The 21,387-nt window shown below is 40.3% G+C and overlaps 1 long non-coding RNA gene across 1 annotated transcript in view; it reads left to right on the top strand.

Annotated features, from left to right (window-relative positions):
• LOC139827422 (uncharacterized) overlaps positions 1–20,463 on the top strand; it is a 52,350-nt gene extending 31,887 nt beyond the window's left edge. The window contains exon 3 of the long non-coding RNA XR_011737958.1: positions 20,076–20,463. This is a non-coding gene — a long non-coding RNA (uncharacterized lncRNA). The remainder of the gene's footprint in view (positions 1–20,075) is intronic.
• Positions 20,464–21,387: the final 924 nt, after the last annotated feature.

The raw sequence follows: 21,387 nt of genomic DNA, 5'->3' as shown, positions 1-21,387 counted from the left end.
CTGCCAGGTTCAAATTTGATAGACCATCTTTTTTCCCATCATATCCCACTTCCCTGGAAGAGTTCCTTTTGTCACCATTTATTCCAAACAGCAACAAAACCAGGTAGCTGCTCCTGTCTCATGGGTTACATCACCAGAATAAGAACCTCTAAATCCTTCCTGTTGTCTCCCTTGTGTAGACCAAGGAATATTCTCTGCTAGGGCCTCTGAAATTCCTTCATGTTGAAGCAGAAGCTCTGTCCTGAGAAATTCAGGCTTAAAGAAGAATGTTGGTGTCTATCTGGCCAGATAATGGGCTGGTGACTGAAGTAACTACTGGGACTGGAGACTCTTCCCTTGCCAGCTTTGTTTTCTTCATTCAGTTTGTTTGATAGAAGAGCAAACAAACGGGCTGTTTCTGGCAACACTCCAAAAACACCAGACAGAATGCAGAGGGTTTTTTTTCTTCCAAAATGTCTGCTGAAGGTATGGGCAATCTCTCAGCAATATGATTTCATTGCTAGTTGATTGCTGTTATTAATCTCCATTGAGGTAATAATTTCCAAAGAGATCAATTGTTGATAAATCTCCACTGACTTCAAAGAGACCAGAGTGCTAGTTCTCTTGAAAAGTTTGACTTAACCTAGGAAATTAAAAATGGTCAAATTAGCAATTTGATGCTACCTTTTCTGAAAAGCTAATTTCAATAAGATAAAATTATTCCTCCAGAAGCAACTTCCATTATAACTGGACATATATTCACGTGTAGATATTTACATGTATGCTCTATATTCCCAAGCTGCAGTTGCCTACAAAAGACGAATGGCTCTAGTGAGGCAGTGCAGTCCAGGCAGTAGACTGAGAGAGGAGTGAGACCATGTCCACATGTGCAGAAGGCCACCAGAGATGTAGGATAAGAAAAGCTATGGAGGGAGCAATGCAGACGAAAGCAAAGATGTGGTAGAAAGCACCGCACAGAAACTGCAAAAGCAGTAAGGAACAGCTGGTTCATATGAGGGCCCAAAGCTAGAAGTGAAGGCAGAAATTGCCCTGGATTCCCCTATGGGTTTTGGGGTTTTGTTGTTGTTTTGGTTGGTTGGTATGTGTTTTGGTTGGTTGGGTTTTTTTTGTTTGTTTGTGTTTTTTGTGGTTTTGTTTAGGGGGGATTTGGGGGGGGGGGGGGGGGGGGTTTGGTTGTCCAAAGACTCAACCTGTAGGTTCTCAGGTGTACCCTAGAGAATGAGGTTTTCTTCACTGTATAATCATAGCTGATTGGTGACCTGCTGTACTGTCCAGCCATGGAGGCACCACAGGCATTGTGTGCTGCTGAATCTTCTTATCAGCATCTCTTGTGCACATGTGTGGGGGCAGGGGGAAAAGGGCCTTCTCTGCATCGTGCCAGACATGAGCTAGAAGTTGGTCACAGACTCACAGAATGGCTGAGGTTGATAGAGACCTCTGGAAATCTTCTAGTCCAACACCCTTGCTCAAACCAGGCTCTATTAAAGCAGGTTGCTCAGAGCCATGACCAGTCAGGTTTTGAATATCTCAAAGGATGGAGACCCTATCTGCAACCTGTGACAGAATTTGATGACTCTCACAGTACAAAAATATTTTCTTATGTTTAATTTCCTGTCCATTTAAATGAGATGGGAGCCTCACCAAACTGATATGTTGCTGAAGTTGAACAGGTTCCTGGCCTGTGTAAAAGGCCAAGGTAATAATACCTGCCTATCAAATGACAAATTCTGTCTGAGATGGTGTAGCAAAGGAAAAAGCCATTTTTCCTCAAGGTTGAATGCTGTCATGACAGGCTTGACAAATATAAATATTTTATAATAAATGAGCTGTCCATATCCATTCAATTGAATGCCATGTGAAGCTTATGAATTTAATAATTTTCACCTGGTATATTACAATTTTCATCTAGTGGAAGATCTAATTTCACTGTATTGTTGTTTAAATCATCATGTAAACAAAGCAAATTAGCCACAGTACAATCACTCTTCTGCTCTAAGATGGACATGGATGTCCAAATGGCATGTCAATTGAAAGATTTACAACCAGATGAATTTTCAGTGGTTTGTAAATAACTAAGGTAATGGACTTAATCAGTCAGTTCTCTGAGTCTATGGGTGCTATCTTTGTGAATTAATTATCAATCAATTAATCAACATTTGATTTCTTAGTGATAAGTTTTGCTTGACATCTTCCAAAGTAGTACTGTTTCACACAGAATGAGACTAAAGTCTGTCATTTCCTGTAGCAGATGTAAGGAAAGATTTCAAATATCATTAGTAACCTATTTTTTTCCTTATTCATAATTTTTTTTGAGCTTCCAGTTTTATTGCTTATGATTTGGATTTTGGTTTTTGTTGTGTTTTTTGTGGTATGTTTTGGTTTTTTTTTTTCCATTTGCTTCTCTGCCTTGTTAAATCTAATTTCTTAAACTGCAGTTCCGTGTTTTGTGTGGTCTGGAACTGAGTTAATGCAATTGCAATATTTTGACATTTTCTGATTTTATTTCTTTTCAGATTGGACAGAAAAGTAATGGGTAATATGCTACTAGTAAACACTAGCTTAAGATGGCCCAGTTGATCAAATACATTTGTTAAATGACTGAGACTGAATTAACTGGATCTGAGCAGCTGCTGCCTCTTAACCAATGGAAAATGTCACAGTTTCAATCAGAGAAAAGAGCATGTACGGCTACTTTCTGTGGCATGATGAGTCTGTGAGTCTCCAGAGTACAGAAGTTGATAAAAATCTTGTTCAAAGTCCCTGTAGTCTTAGAAGTGGGACCTGAGAGGTGACTTACCACAAATTTCACTAGAGTTCATCTTTTGTCTTAACCGAGAATTAATTCAGCATTCCTTTAAAATGCTTTAAAGATCTCTTAGCTCTGAGATGCTGGAGAAGAACTAAAGAAATATGGGTGGCATGAGGACATCCTGAAAGCTCAGGAGCACCACACATATAAACAGCCTAAATGAGTATGTGCTGGTTTGGGTTTCAGTTGTGTTATTATTTTGTCTCAGACCTGATACACTTTATTTTTTAATGAATTTGTTATCGATAGCACTCTCCCTTGAAATGTTTCTAGCATTTTTCCATAACAGAAGAATCCAGCTTTGGGATTGCATACTGTTCACCATTTTAGTTTTCCTGTGGACCTCAGTGGGCATTGAATCAAGTCCTTTCCTTCAAAATCCAGAAAGGGGTTGGGGGAAAGAGCCCTGATCTATAAGACATGTGATGGCTAACCCGCAATTCACATCAATGGGAACTGAATGCAGACATATCATGATTTGTATCTATAGACACATCATTGAAGGAAGGCTATGATTGTCTCAGTTTCCATTTTCTGTTGTGTAGCAGTTCAGGGTGCATGTTAATTTAATCAAACTATTTTTCTAGTTTTTGCAATTCAGAGCTTGGAATTGGCTTTGCCATGAAAAGTGGTATAGTTGCATTGTCCCATGGGAGCAGGAGTAGCTGTCCAGCCTCTGGTCCCCAGGATACACAGAGGAAGCAAACAGCGTTCCTTCATAATCCTGGCCTGTGGCTGCAAGGCAGCAAAGGCAGAAATCTTCTTTCTTCATATTTTCTTAAGGCACTCTTCAGAATGTCTTTCTTAAAGTCTCATACAGAACTGATGCTTTTGCACCCTGCTTAAAGGAAGATAAGACTGCCTATGCTTACTTAGTGTGTACACATAAGAGCTTAGTGCTTTTTTTAATCCTTAATATCTTTGAACAGCCCAGCTGCTACAAGTAAAATATGCTAATTACATTTTACATTTCTGCCTCGAGGTCTTTTGCTAGGTCATTAAGCTAAATAACTCTGAGCTAGAGTAAAATCTACTCAGCTCTGCTTGGTAGTAGTAACAAGGTATCGTGTTCAATGAAAAGATCAGCAGTCATGGCTAGAAACAGTTCTTGGGAATGGTCTGACCCTTTTCTTTATATAGATTATGCTGCCATCCTCAAAATGATTCCAGGTCAGTACTGGAAATGTGGTAGCTCTTAGTTTTAAATGTAGCTTTTTGTTAAGACAGTCTGCTCCCTTTCTTGTGTCCACGGCACACCAGCTCCTCAATACACCTGTGAATCTGAGATTGCTCCCATTGCTAATGGCCTTTTAAAGGTGAGTGTAGCAGACACTGGGCCTAAATGACCAAGCAGGAATAAACAGGACAACTCATTTGCAATCCCTGACTGCTGTCAGTCATAGTGTGTGGAGAGCCACAAGACTGTGATTGCATTGGAGGAAAGCAGTATATCCACACAAACGCTTCACTGGTGAGAACAATGTAAGACAGAACCAAGGGAGGAGAACAAATCAAGCTGCCATAAAGCTGCACCCTTTGGTCATTTATAGAATTATTGTATGCCCTGTACAATATCTTGCTGCACAGCACTGAGCAATCATTTGCTCTTTGAATGTATTGAGTAACTGTCCATGCATTGTAATGCTATTAGGCTAATTGCCTGCCTGTGCAACTGTTTATTGAACATCTACCTAGTGATATTTTATTGGATAATTGCTTGACAGATGTACTGTTTCACTCAATAGTTGGTTATTTTGCTTGATATTTTCTAGAATTATTTCTAGGTCTGAATGGGGCAAGCTTTTTCAGGAGCAGACAGCCTCTTGAGCCAGATTTCTTCAGCTTTGCTCATTTGTTTTTCCAGAGACTTCTTTATCTCAAAGTAAACTTCATGGCTTCTGAGACCACTGCTACTGTATTTTTCTTTGCGGTGTGAATATTTTTCATGACTCACCTAAACATGCTGAGCCTTCTTTTTCAATTAAAATTCTGTGGTTACAAAGAAATTGCACTCACTGGGAAGAAGTTCATTATACTTTTTCTATACTATTTCAGCACCTGGACTCCTGAATTTTATGTCCAGTGCTTTATGGTGTAGAACACTGACCGCATGTACAACTGATGTATTTTGCTACTGAAACTGAGGAAAATTCAGAACTTTTTCTGTCTTGTGGCAGGTCTGTGACAGGTAGCATACCATGAAGCTTAGCAAGCATCGCTGTTGCTGTTGCTACTGCTGGGGTAGGGGCAGCGTTCATCACTTCCCATGGATTTAAGGCAGGGAACATTTCGAAGGCAAAGTGTTCTAGGAAATATGTTTTTCAACATTACATTTTGAAAAAGCACAGTCTTCTCTAAAATATGCCAGTTGTCGCCAATGCAAGCCCAGATTGCTAAGTCCTTATTATATATATTTTTTTTTATTCTTAGCATATCAGAGAGTGAACCCGATTCATCAGTAAGTCAAGCCTTACTCTGCAAGATCAGAATGCAAAGGAATTATACAAGACCATCATTCAGAATTGTCAAAAAAACAGCCAGATATGATACAAGGCAATAGTGAACTAGACTGACAATTTTGTATTTGGAATCAGCAGTTCAGATGTAGGTTTTGCTTGTTCTGAGCAATGAACAAGAGACCTGGAGTAAACGCAAGAGCTGGATGAGTCTTGGTCGTGCAGTGAAGTCATATGACGAGTGTTTAAGAGTTCTGTTATCATCAGTGCTTTAACATCCAACTGTCTGTTCATGTCTTATTTGCCTAGACAAATGCCCTCTTCAGTTTCAGTTGCATGTATTCCTCTTTACTACTCCCTCTCTCTTCTGTTGCCTTTTGGTTGGATGTGGTCATTCAGTTCAGGGATAGCTCAGTTCTAGTGGTCAAAAATATACAGCGATGCTTAGACATTTCTGTTAAAATAAGGGCTGTAATAAGTGGCACCATGCTAAAGAGAAAATGTGTAATAATATATTATGAGTGTTGATGGAGATAAGAAAGCTGTCTGTTGTCTGAAAGATTATGTGCAGAAGTGTCTTACGTTAGACCCATTGTAACACTGGAGCACGTGCTATTCCAAATCTGAATGGATATATGGAGCAGAAAGAACAGAGTCTCTGCCTTGTTCGGGGTTGTTGGTTACCCTCCGCTCCTTGGAGAGAAGAGCTGATGCTGTCTCTTGTGCAGATGGTCTAAGCAGGACCAATTTCACCTCCATGAGTCTTGTTAAGAGCTATAGGTACACTGTTGCTATGGTTATACCGCAAATACTTTACTTGGTCCAAGGCTTGGTGGCCCTGGGATATGATGAAGGAGAGCTGGGGCAAGCACTCAAGGCTGGCTGTACAGGGCTATTCCTCTTCCCTTGCTTAAGGGCAGTCGCAGTCTGTACTGCTTTGTCTGTGTCCTACATTAGTGAGTATGGAGGTAACCATTAAAAAGAATTAAACAAGCTCCCCTTGTGGCAGAAAGTAGCCAGAATACCTATAAAAAAGATCAATTGATCCGTACACCTGTAGCAACCAGGTAACCTAAAGGAAATTGATATGCTGTGATCCAGAGATATTGATTCATCCCAGGAATAGCATAGCTAAAGGCAGGTGTCAGTTATTTTGTGAACTGAAATGGTTTATTTTATCTGTAGTGGAATCAAGAAAACTACCAGGCATGGCGTGGACAAGTCCAAAAGTTGCAGAAGGCCTGAAGGCAGAAAAAGGGGGTGAACCACAAGTTACACACATTTCCAGGGAAACAGCACCGGACAATTCTGTCTTTCTTTCTCACCTGGAAAAACCTCTCCCATTAATGTTTTAAAAGTCCCACTGAAACTCTACTGAATATTTTAGTAGGTGAGGTGATTATCTTTTATACTTGGGTAAATATTTCATTTTGCTCACATAGACTCATCAAGTGAGAGAGGTTTCTATATTCCTTGTGCCCGTCTCAGTGCTTGTATAAGCTGCTCTTGCTTTAGCTGTTTTGTCAGCAGTGTGAATGAGTAAATTCTCCAGAGCTCCTCCTCACAGCACTGTTGAAACGAGAGCTGGGAAACTCTGCCAGACCACTAAGTCTTGTTCCTCCAAATATCAGCTTTAGAAACATCTCTGTTCATGGGACTTCAGCCACTCCCCATCGAACATTACTGCCAACATAGTCTCATCCTTTATATTGACCTTATCAAGAAGGGAAGGAATCAAGAAAGTCCCTCTGAAAAAAATCCCATCATGTCTTTTCAGACGAAATCCAACTTGTTTCTCCCAGAAAGTTTCAATTAACTTCCATAGATTCTATTTAATCCAAGATATTTGAACTGGATCTCCAGTGAGCAGATCTAGACACAGATTGAAGACATTAATGCTGGTGATGTCTCCTGGTCATGCTTTCCTGTGCCTGTCTGCCAGTTCTCACTTTGGGAGAGCTTTGATGTAGTTACTAGTTGCCATGTGGAGGTTGCTCTGATCTTGACCAGGCATGTGGATACAACACTTTGTTTCTGCATCCTTCCTTGGTTTTGTTTGTTTGTTTGTGGTTTTGTTTCTTTGTTTGTTTGTTGTTGTTTATGTTGATAGATTTTTCCTAGCCTGTGAAACAGTGGATATATTGCAATGCTCACTGTTTAAGTGATAGGTGACTGCTGCCTACAAGCATCCACAGACCCAAGTCAGTCCCTTGAGTGCTCGTATTTCATGTAGGGAAGATTAGGTGCAAAAAAGGATAGTCTGCTTGAGCTGCTTAATGTGCCATCTGACCTGCCCACTGGTGAGCAGAGTATGGCTTAAGGCTCGTCTTTTCGAGTAAAATAATCACCTTGGAATCTTGAGTAAAATAGTCATCTTGGAATCAAGAAACCTGAGAGAGTCTAAGGACTTCAGGCAGTGTCAGACTTCAGAATGGGATCCTGAACAGGCAGCTGAGGAACAAAGGAGGAGCAAAACCAAGCATAAACTTCCTATTCCTCTCCCTTAAATGTCTAGTTTGGCTTTCAGGGGAATCTGTTCAGCCACTCTGGATTCCTGTCCCTGAAGCCTCTGCTGTAGCCAGGACCCTCACTATGTACAGTACTCATGCAGGAAGGGACACAGCTGAGTTTCTTTGAATTCAAAAGAGGATCACAGCTACACTGTAGGAATTGAGTTAAAGCTAATGTTCAGGCAGGATTTGGAGCTTTCTTTTACAAGTGACAGATCTTTCTGCTAAGGTACTGGAGAGAGTTCAGAGAAGGGCAACGAAGCTGGTGAAGGGTCTAGAGAACAAGTCTTACGAGGAGCGGCTGAGGGGACTGAGGCTGATCAGCCTGTAGGAGGCTGAGGGGAGACCGTATCCCTCTCTACAACTATCTGAAAGGAGGTTGTAGCATGGAGGGTGTTGGTCTCTTCTCCCAAGTAGCAAGTGATAGGATGAGAGGAAATGGCCTCAAGTTGTGCCACGGGAGGTTTAGATTGGATATTAGGAAAAAATTCTTCATGGAAAGGGCTGTCAGTCATTGGAACAGGCTGCCCAGGGAAGTGGTGGAGTCACCATCCCTGGAGGTGTTTAAAAGATAGGTAAATGAGGCTCTTAGGAACATGGTTTAGTGCTAGAGTTAGGTTGTAGTTGGGCTCAAACTTAAGGGTCTCTTCCAACCAAAATGGTTCTATGATTCTATGTTTCATGTGTATGTGTGTAAATGTTAAGTTCAGGGAAGCATTATCAAACACAAAGTACACAGTCCACAGAATACTGTTGGTGAGGCAACTGCAAAGCGGCCCAATAAATGCCGTAATATATACAGTTTGTCCAAGTCTGATGCACAGTTATCTTTTAATGTCATGAGCTAAGTTTCTCTCTCAGGCTGAGAAATCCCAAATGAAGAAAACATTGATTTAGAGTTTATGGATTTCAAAAATTGTTTATTTTTTGAAAATATTTTCATAGTAAATACAATTTTGGATGATTATTTTATACTTTTTTTAGTCAGAACTAGAGAAAAAAATGAAACACTGGTGTTGTGTGTGGTTTTTTTTTGCCCTGTCTGTGAAGAAAAATAATGTCAAAAGTGTTGAGTTTACTCTATTGATTGTTATGTTATGTTATGTTATATCATGTATCATATCATATTATAGTGTTAAATGTCATTTAGTGGAAGGTGAAAAAAACCTCTTCTGCTGCTTGTTACTTATCTCTGTGAAAAGTTTCCCTACACCCATTTATTATCTAGATTGATTTATTCAGAAAATGTAAATATAGTTAAATAAGATTTCAAAATAGTTATGTAAAGAATACATGATGAATGAGCCCAACTGTACTGTAAAAGAAAGACTTTCCCACTTTTTACAGCAGGATCAATCAATGGAAATTATTTCAATTCCTTCTTGTTTGACTGAGCTCCACACAAGAAATGCTACAGTGCAAAAAGACAGCTAAATCCTCCAATTTCTGATAGGAATAACGCTAGCAGATTCTTTTTTTTTCTTTCTGTTTTTTAAACTGGGATCAAAGCAAGGAGTCGGAACATCATCTTAGATTTTGTCTTATGCATTAGTTCTTCTGCTTGCCTTACCTCATACCTTCTAATGGTCTCTTGTTGTGTTTCAGATCTGTTTGTTCACAGCTCTCCTAGAAGCATGTTTCAAATCTTCTCTTATTTTTCAGAACCATATGCCAAGTAATGTCATAAGTGGAACCTGTGAGAAAAACAGAAAAAAAAACATCCAGTCCAACAATGCACATTTTCATGGTGGTTTTGGGCTAAGGGATCATCTTTGTGTCACTTGTAGAGATTCCTTCCTCCAGGTTCCATCAAATGTTCCCTCAAATGTTCTGTGACAGTAATGATGCCAGTGAAGGTTTAGTGAAGAATGGGTCAAAAGCAGAGCATGGTGAGAAATGGTTCAGAAATATCCTTCATTTAGGTAATAATAGCATTAGAATAATTAAGTAAAACTTACAGCTTTAGTGTAAAAATGTGTCGGAAAACAACAAAGATAAATTTTCTGCTCCTCCTGAAGCTAATATGAAGTGCAGAAATATTCCTTCCCCTTGACACTTCAGGTCTGCTGTACAAAATTGTACAAAAGAGCCAGCAGAGCCTTAGCATTGCATACAGAGTTACTGTTTGAAAAAACAATTTAAAAATGTGAATGCAAGTCCCTTTATCTATATGAAAATAGATGGAAATATATTCACTGCATTTATGGCATATGAAAGGTTATATTTAATGTTATCTGGTCTTGACCTTTAGACTGAAATTTGCATTTGATTTTCAGTGCTTCTGTAAATGTTTTACTTCCTGCTCAAAAACCCCTTCTAAGCTGTGAAGACTGCACACCCTATAGCAATATTGGTCATTTTACACTGATGCTGGTAACTTTTCATGGCTTTATAAAGTTAACTGTTGTTTTGAAGTGTAATTCTGAATTTTGAAGCCAGTGAGATTACACTGTGAATAGACTTGTTCAAAACTGAGTTAATCCTTGTGCTCTAATCTATCTGTGGAGAGTGTGACTGCTCTTTGAGATTTATTATTATGTCCTGGGTTTGCTGGAGTTCACACCAAGACATAGCCTAAAAAATAAAGGCTTGCAATAAGACATATCCTCCTCACAGCAGACTATGACAGGATGCTTGAAGTTTCATTTTACAATCCCTTTGATAAAGTCAGTCACTTAAACTTAGAAGTGTTATTCATTTTATGTCACACTGCATTTCCCTATGCCATGAGTGTCTGTGCACAATTTCATATTTCCCAAATAATCATTCATTCATTCATTTGTTCATTCATTCTTTTGTTGTTGTGTTGTGGTGTGTGTGTTTGTTTGTTTTTCCTGTCTCTGTCCTCTCTTTCACTCTCTCTTCCATAGAGTGTAATAAACTTATTACCACCTTCATTGTCACACCACCACCTCACTCGACTGATCTCACATATTCAGGACTATCATTCTTCAGTCTTATTTAGCGTTAAACCCGGCAAACGCTCTTTCAGATCTGAAGAAAAGCTTGTGCTTTTTAAAGCTTATCTAATTTTTTTCCCCAGTCATATCAGTAGCCATATCTCTTTATGAAACATGTTGTCTCTGTTATTAATTGTTTGCATTATAAAGTGACACCTGAGGATCAGGACCTCACAAGGAGACAAAGTAGTGCATTTGCTTGCACACAAAATAGGTGTTCTGTATAACTTGATATTCTCAAGTCTTTTACTTTTCCTGCATTTTTGGAACAATTTGTGTATTTGTGTAGGATGATGTTCTCAAGGCACCCAGATAGATGCTTGTGAACAACCTACACAGTAGTCCCAGCTTGTTTCTCTCAGAGTCAATCCCCTTCCTCATCTTTATGGCATCTTTTATCCCTTCTCCATGTTTGTGCTGGAGCAAATCAAAAGAAAGCTCTAACCCTTAAAAACCAATGGCTGAGTTATATCCCAAGGGAAGACATGATACATCATTCAACAGCAGTGGTTTAAAGAATGATATGACACACATTTTTTTAAAGCATTTTGAAGTATCTTTTTCTATTCAGCTGTGAGCAAGATACACCACTCAATTAAATAATGATCCTCTGTCCACTTTAGAATTAGCAATTTGATGACCAGCGTCATTAGCACAATGAGGTTAGTGGGCTGCTGCTTTAGACAATAGGCCGCGTCATCTACATTACACTTGGGTTCACCTGCAGCTAGTGAAGGGAAGAGGGATGTTCTCAGAGGCTTGTGAGGAGGTGTGAGTTCAAATGAGATCTCAATTCAGAATGTATCAGAAATTAAAAAACAATGTTATGTCAAATTATTTGAAATGAGATATTGTGCTGATAAGCTCAACAGCATAGTGTCCAGACAGTTGCATAATGACTAATGCAGGTCAAGGAACAAGGGGAAATGACCTGTATTTAATAAACTTAATTTGTGATTATACAATATTGATAGCCTTAATTGAATAACTTATTCAATATATATTCCTAGTACTCATCAGATTTATTCTCTCAGGAACACTATCAGTATACAGCTTATATGTTAAATCTAGAAAAGCTATTTACAATACAAGTATTACTTGTCAGGGCAGTTGTATTTGCTGAGTAATGTAACTAGCATATGACTATCCCAAGCAGGAAAAAGCAATCTGGTTGAAAAAATTACACCTTTATTTTGAGGCATACTTACATGCAGACTTGTCATTCATGTCATCAACAGAAACCTGACAGAGAAGTCAGATTTAAATTGCAATATTTAAGGCTCCCTCTTTGCCACTATGCAGTTCCAAGGCTGCCCCATGGAAGGATGGTATAATGCAGTGCTAATTACAAGACAAGACTTAGGTGTTGTGTTGGTTTTTTTCTCATTTTAGAAATTGTTTCCTACCCTGTCTTTTACTCAGAATAACTATATGAGACCGTGAAATATGTTACAGTGATCAGCACTGCAGTAACTAGGAAACAGTTGTCAGTGTCAGCGGGTAGCATTTACAAAGCTGAGCTAGGTGTTGAAGTTCTCTGCCTGGGAAAGATGCCGGTGTTGTGATGTTCTTCATAAGGCATGGTGTACAAATATGCTGGAGTGACCACACAAACAAAGCAGAAAAAAAAAAAAACGAGGAGAAGATGTGTCATATGTTAGGACACCTGCTTTTTACATTACCCCTAGTCCAGGTTAGAGCACTTTCCCAGGAAGCAAGGAAGGTGGGTTCCCATCCTGCTTTGGCCACAGAGGTTTGGATGTACTGTCTGCTACCCAAGGAAGCACCCAGTCTACCTGCCTATAGGTACTGGACTGGAACTGGGCTAACAGGGCCAAAGGAGAAAGGGTGGCAGTGTCAAGGCAGTGGTCCTCAAATGGGTGGGATGAGATCTGGGCAGTGGTGTCCCTGGATTATTTTTGGATTGTGTCCTGTGCCTGTCTCATGCAGAAACAGATCAGGGAACTGGAACAGATTCAAGTGCATCTCCTTTCTAGTAGACAGTTTATTGCTCCAGCCACATTTATTCTTTTGCACCAGTCTAACATTTGAGAAGCTGGCATGGAGTGGCTCCTCACCTTGTGTGTCACATTTATGTTTTACTTTCAATTGAACCAGCCTCCTTTTGAGGTTTTTCTTTCCCCAGACAGTTCATCGTATACTAAGTGCAGCTGTGATGAGCTCCCTACAAATCTGCACTGCACCAGTCTGAGAAGAACCTGTACTTTCCTCATCTTAAGTTTTTGGTTTTCTTCTGAAAAAACCCACAACCCAACACAACCACGACTCCCTGCCAAACCCCCAAACATTACTGCTTTTCCTCAGAGCCCTTCAGCACCCCACTTCACATTTGGTTGTTTCCGAGCAGCATTTTTCTTTACTCAGATTAGGGAGTATCAGGTGTTATCTTCCCTCCTCCCTCACATTTTTCATCCTTTCTCCTTGCAGGCAGCACTGTATTCTGGGTCCCACATTCTCTGGTAATTGACCTGTGAGCTCCTTCTATTCTGGTGTGAATCTTCTCATGTTCTGCTTTTTACTCTCTGTCACAGTTGTTTGTTTTGTTCTTCTTCTATTTTTTTTTTGGCTTATCCCTGTTTCCGCTTTCTGCTTAGCCTCTTCTCTCCTCTGATACCTCTTCTTTCCACTATCAAGGTACTTTTAGCTGCTGCTTTGGGGTTAGTGACCTCTCACATCTGCACAATCTCTGTTATCGCTTTTCTTTGTATCTCTGCTGCTTAGCTGCAGCTTCTCTGTTGCTTTTGTGCTACAGAAAAATAAAACAAAGAAGCTAAAAGCCCACAAACTGATAAAAAAGCCCCACATGCAACCTCCCATGAAAATTCCTACCTGCATCCCTCTGTTCACTGCCTTCCTTTAACTGACCTTCAGCATACAAACACCACTGACACGACTTTTTGTTGCAGCTGACTGCACACTTGCCTGATGCCATGCATCTTGTCTCTCTGACATGCCCCTTCTTGCCCAAAGATGCTACAGGCTCTGTAACATCAAACACAAATTAGCTTCAATATCTACTGTTCCTTTTTTTGCTGTTCAGTATATGGCAAAGTAACACCTCCTGAAGAATAGCATTCTGCTGGTGTTGGTTACCAAGCTGGACAGCTGCTCATTTTAATTATCTATCTTCTGCTGTTTGAAAAGCAGCAATGTTATTGTTGGGTGAGACTGTGCTATGGTTTGCAGAGGTTTGGCTGGACTAGAATCAGGTCCACCTGTAGCTCAGAGCTGTGGGGGAAAAATTGCTTAATATGAGTAAAAAACCCCAAGCAATACCCTGTCCCCAAACTAGCACATTTTTTCCGAGTCGTGCCACTATTTCACAACATAAGGTGGCCTTCTTAATGAATAACCTGACTGTTTAATCGGGATAAGAAGATGATTGCAACCCAGTACTAATGTTTAATTCCCCAAAGGGAATGGAGACTATTTTATAACTACCAAGCATATGCAACCCTCCAAAAAATAGAGAATTGTGATACGCATTTCTGACAATAGTAAACATTTTCACAGGCGGAAAATTCTTATAAGAAAACGAGCTAAAGAAAGTCAGTACCTGTTACAATAAGAGACAGGATACTATTAAAAAACACACGCCTCATTCACTCTGCATTCAGTTGTCCCTAATTTAGAGTCACTGCAGGACAGACAACTGGGTTGTGACTCATTTGCAGGGGAAGTGTGGTTAGTTTATCTAACATTATCTTCAGGAAAGGATGAATGAATGAATGAATGAATGGTATCAATTATTTTTGCTTGCTCATGTGATCTCTTCCCAACCTTCCTCTCTTGCGGGAATCTGACTGCTACAAACCCTCTAAAATTGTATGGATGTTTTTCTAATGGCAACATTGTATAGGTTTTGCCATTGCTGATCATTGCATTGTAGCAGAACATCACTTGCAGACAGGAAAAACACAACAGTAATAGAAGGCAAATCAAATTGTTGTTACACTTTCTCTCTATTTGTTTATTTTTCTCTTCCTCTGTTTCATCCCTTCCTTCTTTTTATGTTGATGTAGCATGTTTCTTGATAATGAAGTACTTCAGAGGCAAAATTAATCCAAAGATGAATGGACCTTGGTCACCCAAGATGGACTTTTCTACTGCTTTTCATCCTGAAGGAGTCATTGTTAGGCCTGCCTGTCTTTTTTCCCCATTTTATCACCAAAACCACACAACTTCTTGAAGCTGGTCATCATCTACTACTCTGACTACTAGAAAGAATGCAGGAAACATGTTTTATGGATCATGAAGTGCAGTGTCTGGGACAAGAAAGAGCAGAGCCATCCAAGGTGATATATGGAACGGAATGGTGAAAGTCTTCCAGGAGACCTGGGCTTTCTGTAATAATCTCATACTGTGGAGAGGGGACTGTGTCTGCATTTATTCTACCAATCAGTATGGCTGTTAATCAAGAAACCCGTCATCCTTCCACTGGCAATGTCATTGAGAGGGATTCCTGCTTCCTCACATGCTTTGTGCTGGCGGCAGTCGAGGTGCCATTTGCTGGTGCCTAGTGTTCCTGGCTGATTCCCAACACAAATGTGACAGCAGTTCATCCTCATGTGTGAGCCAAGCTTGTTTGAACAGGGCTTCCCTGCTCTTGCCTATGTTCACCTGCTGTAGATTTGCTTTGAAGAACCCGTGTGATTGCTGTGATTGCAGCAGTAAGTTTTGAAAGGCCTCTTTAAAAGTGTGTGGCTTGTAGGAGCCATAATTATCATCCTGAAGACATATTAGAAATGGGATTATATCAATGAGCAACTGCTCAGGTCAGTTGAAGTATGTCCAGCCATTCCCTTTCTTCTTTACCCTGCATCTGGCACGGCTGTTTGATTCTGCTCTCAAATGTTGCTGAAGTCCCTTTGTGCCATATATACTTAGAAATTCTCCCTTCATGGTGGTTTGAAAACATCTAGAAATAGTGGGGAATCCTGGCTGTGTCATTTGAATTTTGCATCTTGTTGTTAGCATGATTTTGCCAGTTGGCTTGTATAGCTGAAATGGCTAGTGGCTGCACCTGAACTTCCAAATTTCCCAGTGCTGCTGCTGTTGCTGGTTCTTGTGGCAGAATTTGGAAGATTTCCTTCGTCCCATTCCTGGTGGAGATCAAGACCCACAGCACTTGGAGTATGTTGCCAAGGGTTTCCTCTTACTAAGCAGACCACAAACCATCTGTTAGGGCCTTTTCAATAGCTAATTTAAAGAACAGATGGATCACCAATAAAACAGCTCCAGCTAATTGAACTTGTCAAATAAAACTGTCCAAACCCTACCAGGCCTTGCTTGAAAATATGCTTTCAACAATTCCTGAAAAAATAGTCTTTGAAATATCTAGCATGTTCAAAACCAAATAAAAGCTATCCCATGTGAAATCAGAGAATGCAAGACCTCTCTCCAGAGACCTCAGGTAAAACTGTTCTGTTGGTCTTGGAGCCTTCACAAACTGACAAAAAGGAATTGATACCTTCCTCATATCCTGGCATCCAGGAAGGAATTGTTCTCATATATCCAAATGAGATGTTTCCTGCAGAGTCAAGGCACATGGTGAAGGAAATGGCAATTAGATAGTGAAGCCCACAATAGCAATGGCTGCATGTGAAACTTAGTCATGCAGTTGCAGTGAGAATTGTTTATTTATTCAGTTTTAAAATATGACCTTAGCAGTACTGTTTCCATAATCTCGTAAATATTTAACAAGACTTAATTTGGTGTAAATCGCTTTAGTTCAGTTGGCGTATGTGGAACAGCAGTGATTTATACATACATAAGTATGCGCCTACCATTATCACCATCCGTGTGGTACTTCATGGTCAGATGCATCCAGGGATGTATCAGAGGTTCTCTTTCTCAGTCTGCCTGGTTTACATATAATATAATGGGCAGAGACTCAAAAGAATTATGGGAATTGGTTGCTCATGAGAGCGTATGTACTTTAAACCCTGCTCTCTTAAATAGATCACTTCCTACTTTATCTCCTATGACCACTAATTGCAGAGGGCAGTTCTGAGTTAAATAGCTTGCAGGGTAAGAATTATTTATAAAAAATTACACGCATAGGACTTTGATAAATTTTTTAATGCTGTAGAGACAAGCACACTAAACCCTGGAGATTGTTGCATTTGTAATCGCAGCTTGAAATGCATTTACTGTAACAGGTGATGCCATGCATCACAAATATCAAATGTATGATATTCTTTTTGTACTTGGCTGAAACTAATGAAATCTTTAAAACCCTGTGAGGCATATCCGTGCAGAAATACACTTGCCCTGCAACTGCAAGTTTGTAGAGCTTTCATACGCACATCTCATGTCAAGTCCTTCTGTCATGAAAAGCCGGTACCACCTTCTGTGCGTAAGCATAAGTGCGTATATGTGTGTACTTGCATATGCTGGAGGGAAACCTCAGTTCAGGCTTTTTCTTAGTTTTCGTATGAGTGAAATAAACTCTCATGATCTCCTGCTGTTTCCTGTTAGTAGACTGTCAGAGGAAACATATTTATTCAATGCCAAATATAATTTCATTTTTATGTCTTGAGGATGAGTTTGTTGTTAAATTTAAGGAGGAGATTTATCATCCACCAGAGCTAGAATTTTAGCTAATATAAATTAGCTTAGAGCTTCTGAGATCTGTGGAGATGCAGTGCAACAGATCCTCAGCTCTTTTCTGTGTGGATTCAGTGATGGAAAACTTACATCACATGGCACAAAAAGAGAAAGAGCAAGAGAGGGGGAGAGAGAAGAGTGAGAGAGAGCAGGTTTTTTTCCTAAGAGGCAAAATTAATTTCTCCGGTGTTCAAGATTTTGGGGAATAAGGAAATATTTGCATAATACTGACTATCTGATTTAAAAAAAAAAAAAAAAAAGTTGAGGGAGCCCACCCTCATTCAGCAACTGACTGAGAGGAGCAGAAGCACAGCATCTGGAGCTGGTCTCTGAGAGGGCTGTTCTGGGAAGCTTCCCTTCAGATTAGCCAGAATGGAAGCTTGGCTTGGTCTCCAGCCTCACCATCAGCTGTGAAGCTTGTTAGAATCCCTCTCACACTGAAAAACCCGTCACCCAGAAACCAGAGGAAGTCAAGTTGTGTTACAGAGTGCAGAGGTAGGCACCACATATCTGCATCATTGAAGCAGAGTATTCCCCTGGCTTACCTGAAATCCAGTTTTCAGGTGAATCTAAACAAATTCAGATGTTTTAGAAGAGCTCTACAAATCTCAGAGTTTTGTGTTGCTTCCTCTTAAAAACTGGGCACTTGTGATGAATTCTGTTTTGAGATTGTAAGTAGAGCTGAGAAACATTTTATGATATTTTATTTTATTTGGAAGGGCAAAACTGTAGCAACCTAAACCTACTATAAGGAGGCATCAATTGAAATTAATTTCCCATTGAAGTTTCAAAAACCAATGAGATTCAACACCCTTGAATGTTTTCATTGCATCATTGCTAAAATTTAAAAAGTGCTATTTTTTCAGTTGAAAAAGTTTTTGTCTTGAAATGTAGGGTAATCCAAAAAGTAGCTAGAACATGAAACTTGCAAAAAGGTTTTTTTTTTTCAGTTGCCCTATACTGTCATGTTGTTTGGGTTTTAAGTTCATTACAAACTTTTAAGAGTTTATGTTTCACCTGATTTGTGTCGGGAACATTTTTGTTCACTTAGAACCTTGTGTAGAATGGGCTTGCTTCTTCCTCTGTTGCTGTAATGATTAGCTCATCTGGGGCTTGCCTAATCAATTAGAAATTCATGACTTGACAAAGCTTTCCTAACACTTCTTATGCATCTGTCTTCCCTCCCAGTGGATTAGAGAAAAGGGAAAACAGTTCCATTAGAAATGCAATCAACTTGTTTCCTAAGCATTAAAGAAAATCAGCAAAATTCAGAGTTGTTGGTCTGGTTTCACTCCCAGCTTACCCTCTCAGGTCCTCTGAGTGGCAGGTGGTACCAGTAAAATGTGCTCTCCACTAAACTGGACCCAGCAGTGATAGCTACATTTCTGAGCATTTAGCCTTGACCTGTCCCACATCCATTCCCAGTTATATAATTTCGTAAGTAATTGCAAGGGGATGGTATTTAGCCTTGAGTTCATTTTAGAGGGAGCAGACTCCCTGTTCCTGTGATGATGTTTCCATATTTATGTGGTCAGTATTCGAACCCTTGGTTTGAAGCAATTGCGTTGTTACCATGCCCTGATGAGCCTTTCCTGATGCCATTGTAGCCTTGAAAGCTGGAAATTGCAAGTGCTGCAGGCGGTGAGCAACGGGGTTTGATTAATCCAAATTCCATTTTCGCATTATTGAAAGAGAATGGGGCAAAAGGAATGCTCTGCAGCTGAGTGTCAAACATAGTTAGAAATATTGCAGCTATGGGGATGATGATATGGGTCATGCAGTAATTATTTTGAGCCAGGAATATATAGTGAGACCATGTAAGAAATTTGTCAAGAGAGCATTGCTTTAACTCATGGTTATATAAGAACTCAGTGAGAAGGCCAAACTGCAAGACAAGTGGCTTTTTGTCCATTGTTACATTAAAATTGTGATTTTCACCAAAACTATGCTGAGCTACAGGCTGTTAACACAATACACAGGACAGACAAGAGTTTGGCGCACAGCTCTGAGTCAGAAGATCATGCAGCCTTCAGGCAAACAGAAAAACACTCAACCACTGGCCATAAAGTACAGCCTTGGAGTGAAAATAGGAATAATACCCAGAAATAACTATGACCTTCAGAAATAACAATGGCAGCTTCGCCCCTTCCCTTATTCCCATTTGCTACAGATCGACTGGTGTTTGGGTTTTTGGTTTCTGTTTCTTTGCCACACCAGTTTAATCCTGGATTTCATGTTCTTCTACATCTTTCTCTGTTGCCAATATCATGGCCTCACGCTTCCTTGCTGCGCTCATGAGAAGCAAGGAGGTTTTGTGAGGGCCTTTTCACAGGTGACTGTGAGGAGGGTGTGCTGCCATTTCAAGGGGGAGCAAAATATTAAATGCATATGTGAAACAGAGAACAAGATTTTATTTCTGTGGGGTATACATTCCATTAATTCCCTCATTTCCATGGCTAGGAAGAAAATGGTAGAAATAAACTCCAAATGACAATGTTCATTTCTGCACACTTCTGTCCAGAAATTGATGGGACGGAAATCCTGTTACTGAAATGCCTCCGTTCAGTCTTGAAACTCACATATTTGCTGTGGAGACACCTGTAAATTTGGGACCTGTAGCATTGCCTGGAATTTTGTCTAACTATTGGAACTACAAAATTGGTTTAAAATATGCTCTTTTATAAAACATTTTCTCATTTTCCATCTGCAGGGTAATTCTCCAAGCACGAACAGACCAAGATATCATTCTTCTTGCAAACTCATCCAAAGTCATGCAAACAAAAGTTTGCAAGGTGTCCTATGCTGGCAGAGCTGCTCTTTGAAGAGATGACCATTTGATACAGTACTTACAAATCAAGCAGGAGCCAGGTCAGTGTAACCTCAGTTGCCAAGGCTGCGTGCCCTGGATGTGAGTTTTGACCTGTACCAAACAGGGTCTTGCAGAAGATGCAACTGCGAGGAGCAGGGCATGATGTGTTTGAGGGGCTGTTCCTGGACATCTGCCTGGAGCAGGTCACTATCCTTTGGAGTGGGGATGGGGCTGGCATCATGGATGTGAGCCCAGCTATGCCTCAGGAGCAGAAAACAGGCCACGTCTTGTTTTGTACACCAGGTAAGACTCAGCTGGTGTTGTCTCACCCCTCGTGGCCAATGCCATGATTCTTCCTGTGGCATTTTTCTTGTGATGAACAAGTAGATTAAACAAGTAAATTGTGCAAGTAAATGGCAAAGAGGCTTGGGAACACTGGACAGCTTTGGGCTTCATCACAGCAGTGGAGTGCAAGAAGCTGTTTTTCAGGATGTTTTCTCCGAGTTGGCCTGGGTCTCCTCATGTTGCCTCTCGGTATGCTTGGCAAAGGCACCACACGCTACTAATTGGCTCCTCTTCTCTAAGCTGCCCAGCTTCCAATAACAGATTCCCCTCGTGCCCATGTATTATTATGCTACCATCTGCATTGAGTGGGGCACAGAATGGCATCGCTCGAGTAGAGTTATTTCCTTTAGGGTTTATGTTCCGTTGCAGCTGCCCATCAGCTAAGTCAGGCATCAGCTTGTGTACTTGTGTGTAATCAGAGCACAGATGAGCCAGCTTGTGTCTCTTTTACAGTACAATTTTTAAGAAGCTATTTTCATGTTGTTGGTAACAACTTTTACCATTAGCTGTCTTTACAGACACATGCTTTGCTTGGATCTATACTGCAAGAAGGAGCATGAAGAAGCTTTTAACAGACACTGCTATGCTTACTGCATAGTGTATTTTATGGACTTGCAACCCCTCACAACCCCTTCCTCTTATTCTTCAGCCTGGATGCAGTACTAAAGCAGGCACTTATGTACGGCAGGAATCCTGCGGAGTGATTGCCAGCAATCAGAACGTTCAAACTCATATCGCCATGCATATGCACAGAAAGATCATGTCACACTTCTGCAGGCTAACATCCCGTCAGTATTTCTAGTAGTCTGCATGTACATCTCAGTGACCTTAATGTTCTTTTAACACAGGATTCATTTGCTGCCTTTTT

The sequence above is a fragment of the Patagioenas fasciata genome, chromosome 2 (assembly GCF_037038585.1).
Source record: "Patagioenas fasciata isolate bPatFas1 chromosome 2, bPatFas1.hap1, whole genome shotgun sequence".
NCBI classification, from domain to species: Eukaryota; Metazoa; Chordata; class Aves; order Columbiformes; family Columbidae; genus Patagioenas; species Patagioenas fasciata.
Note: the sequence above shows the minus strand (reverse complement) of the source record. Positions and strands in the feature narration are given on the sequence as shown.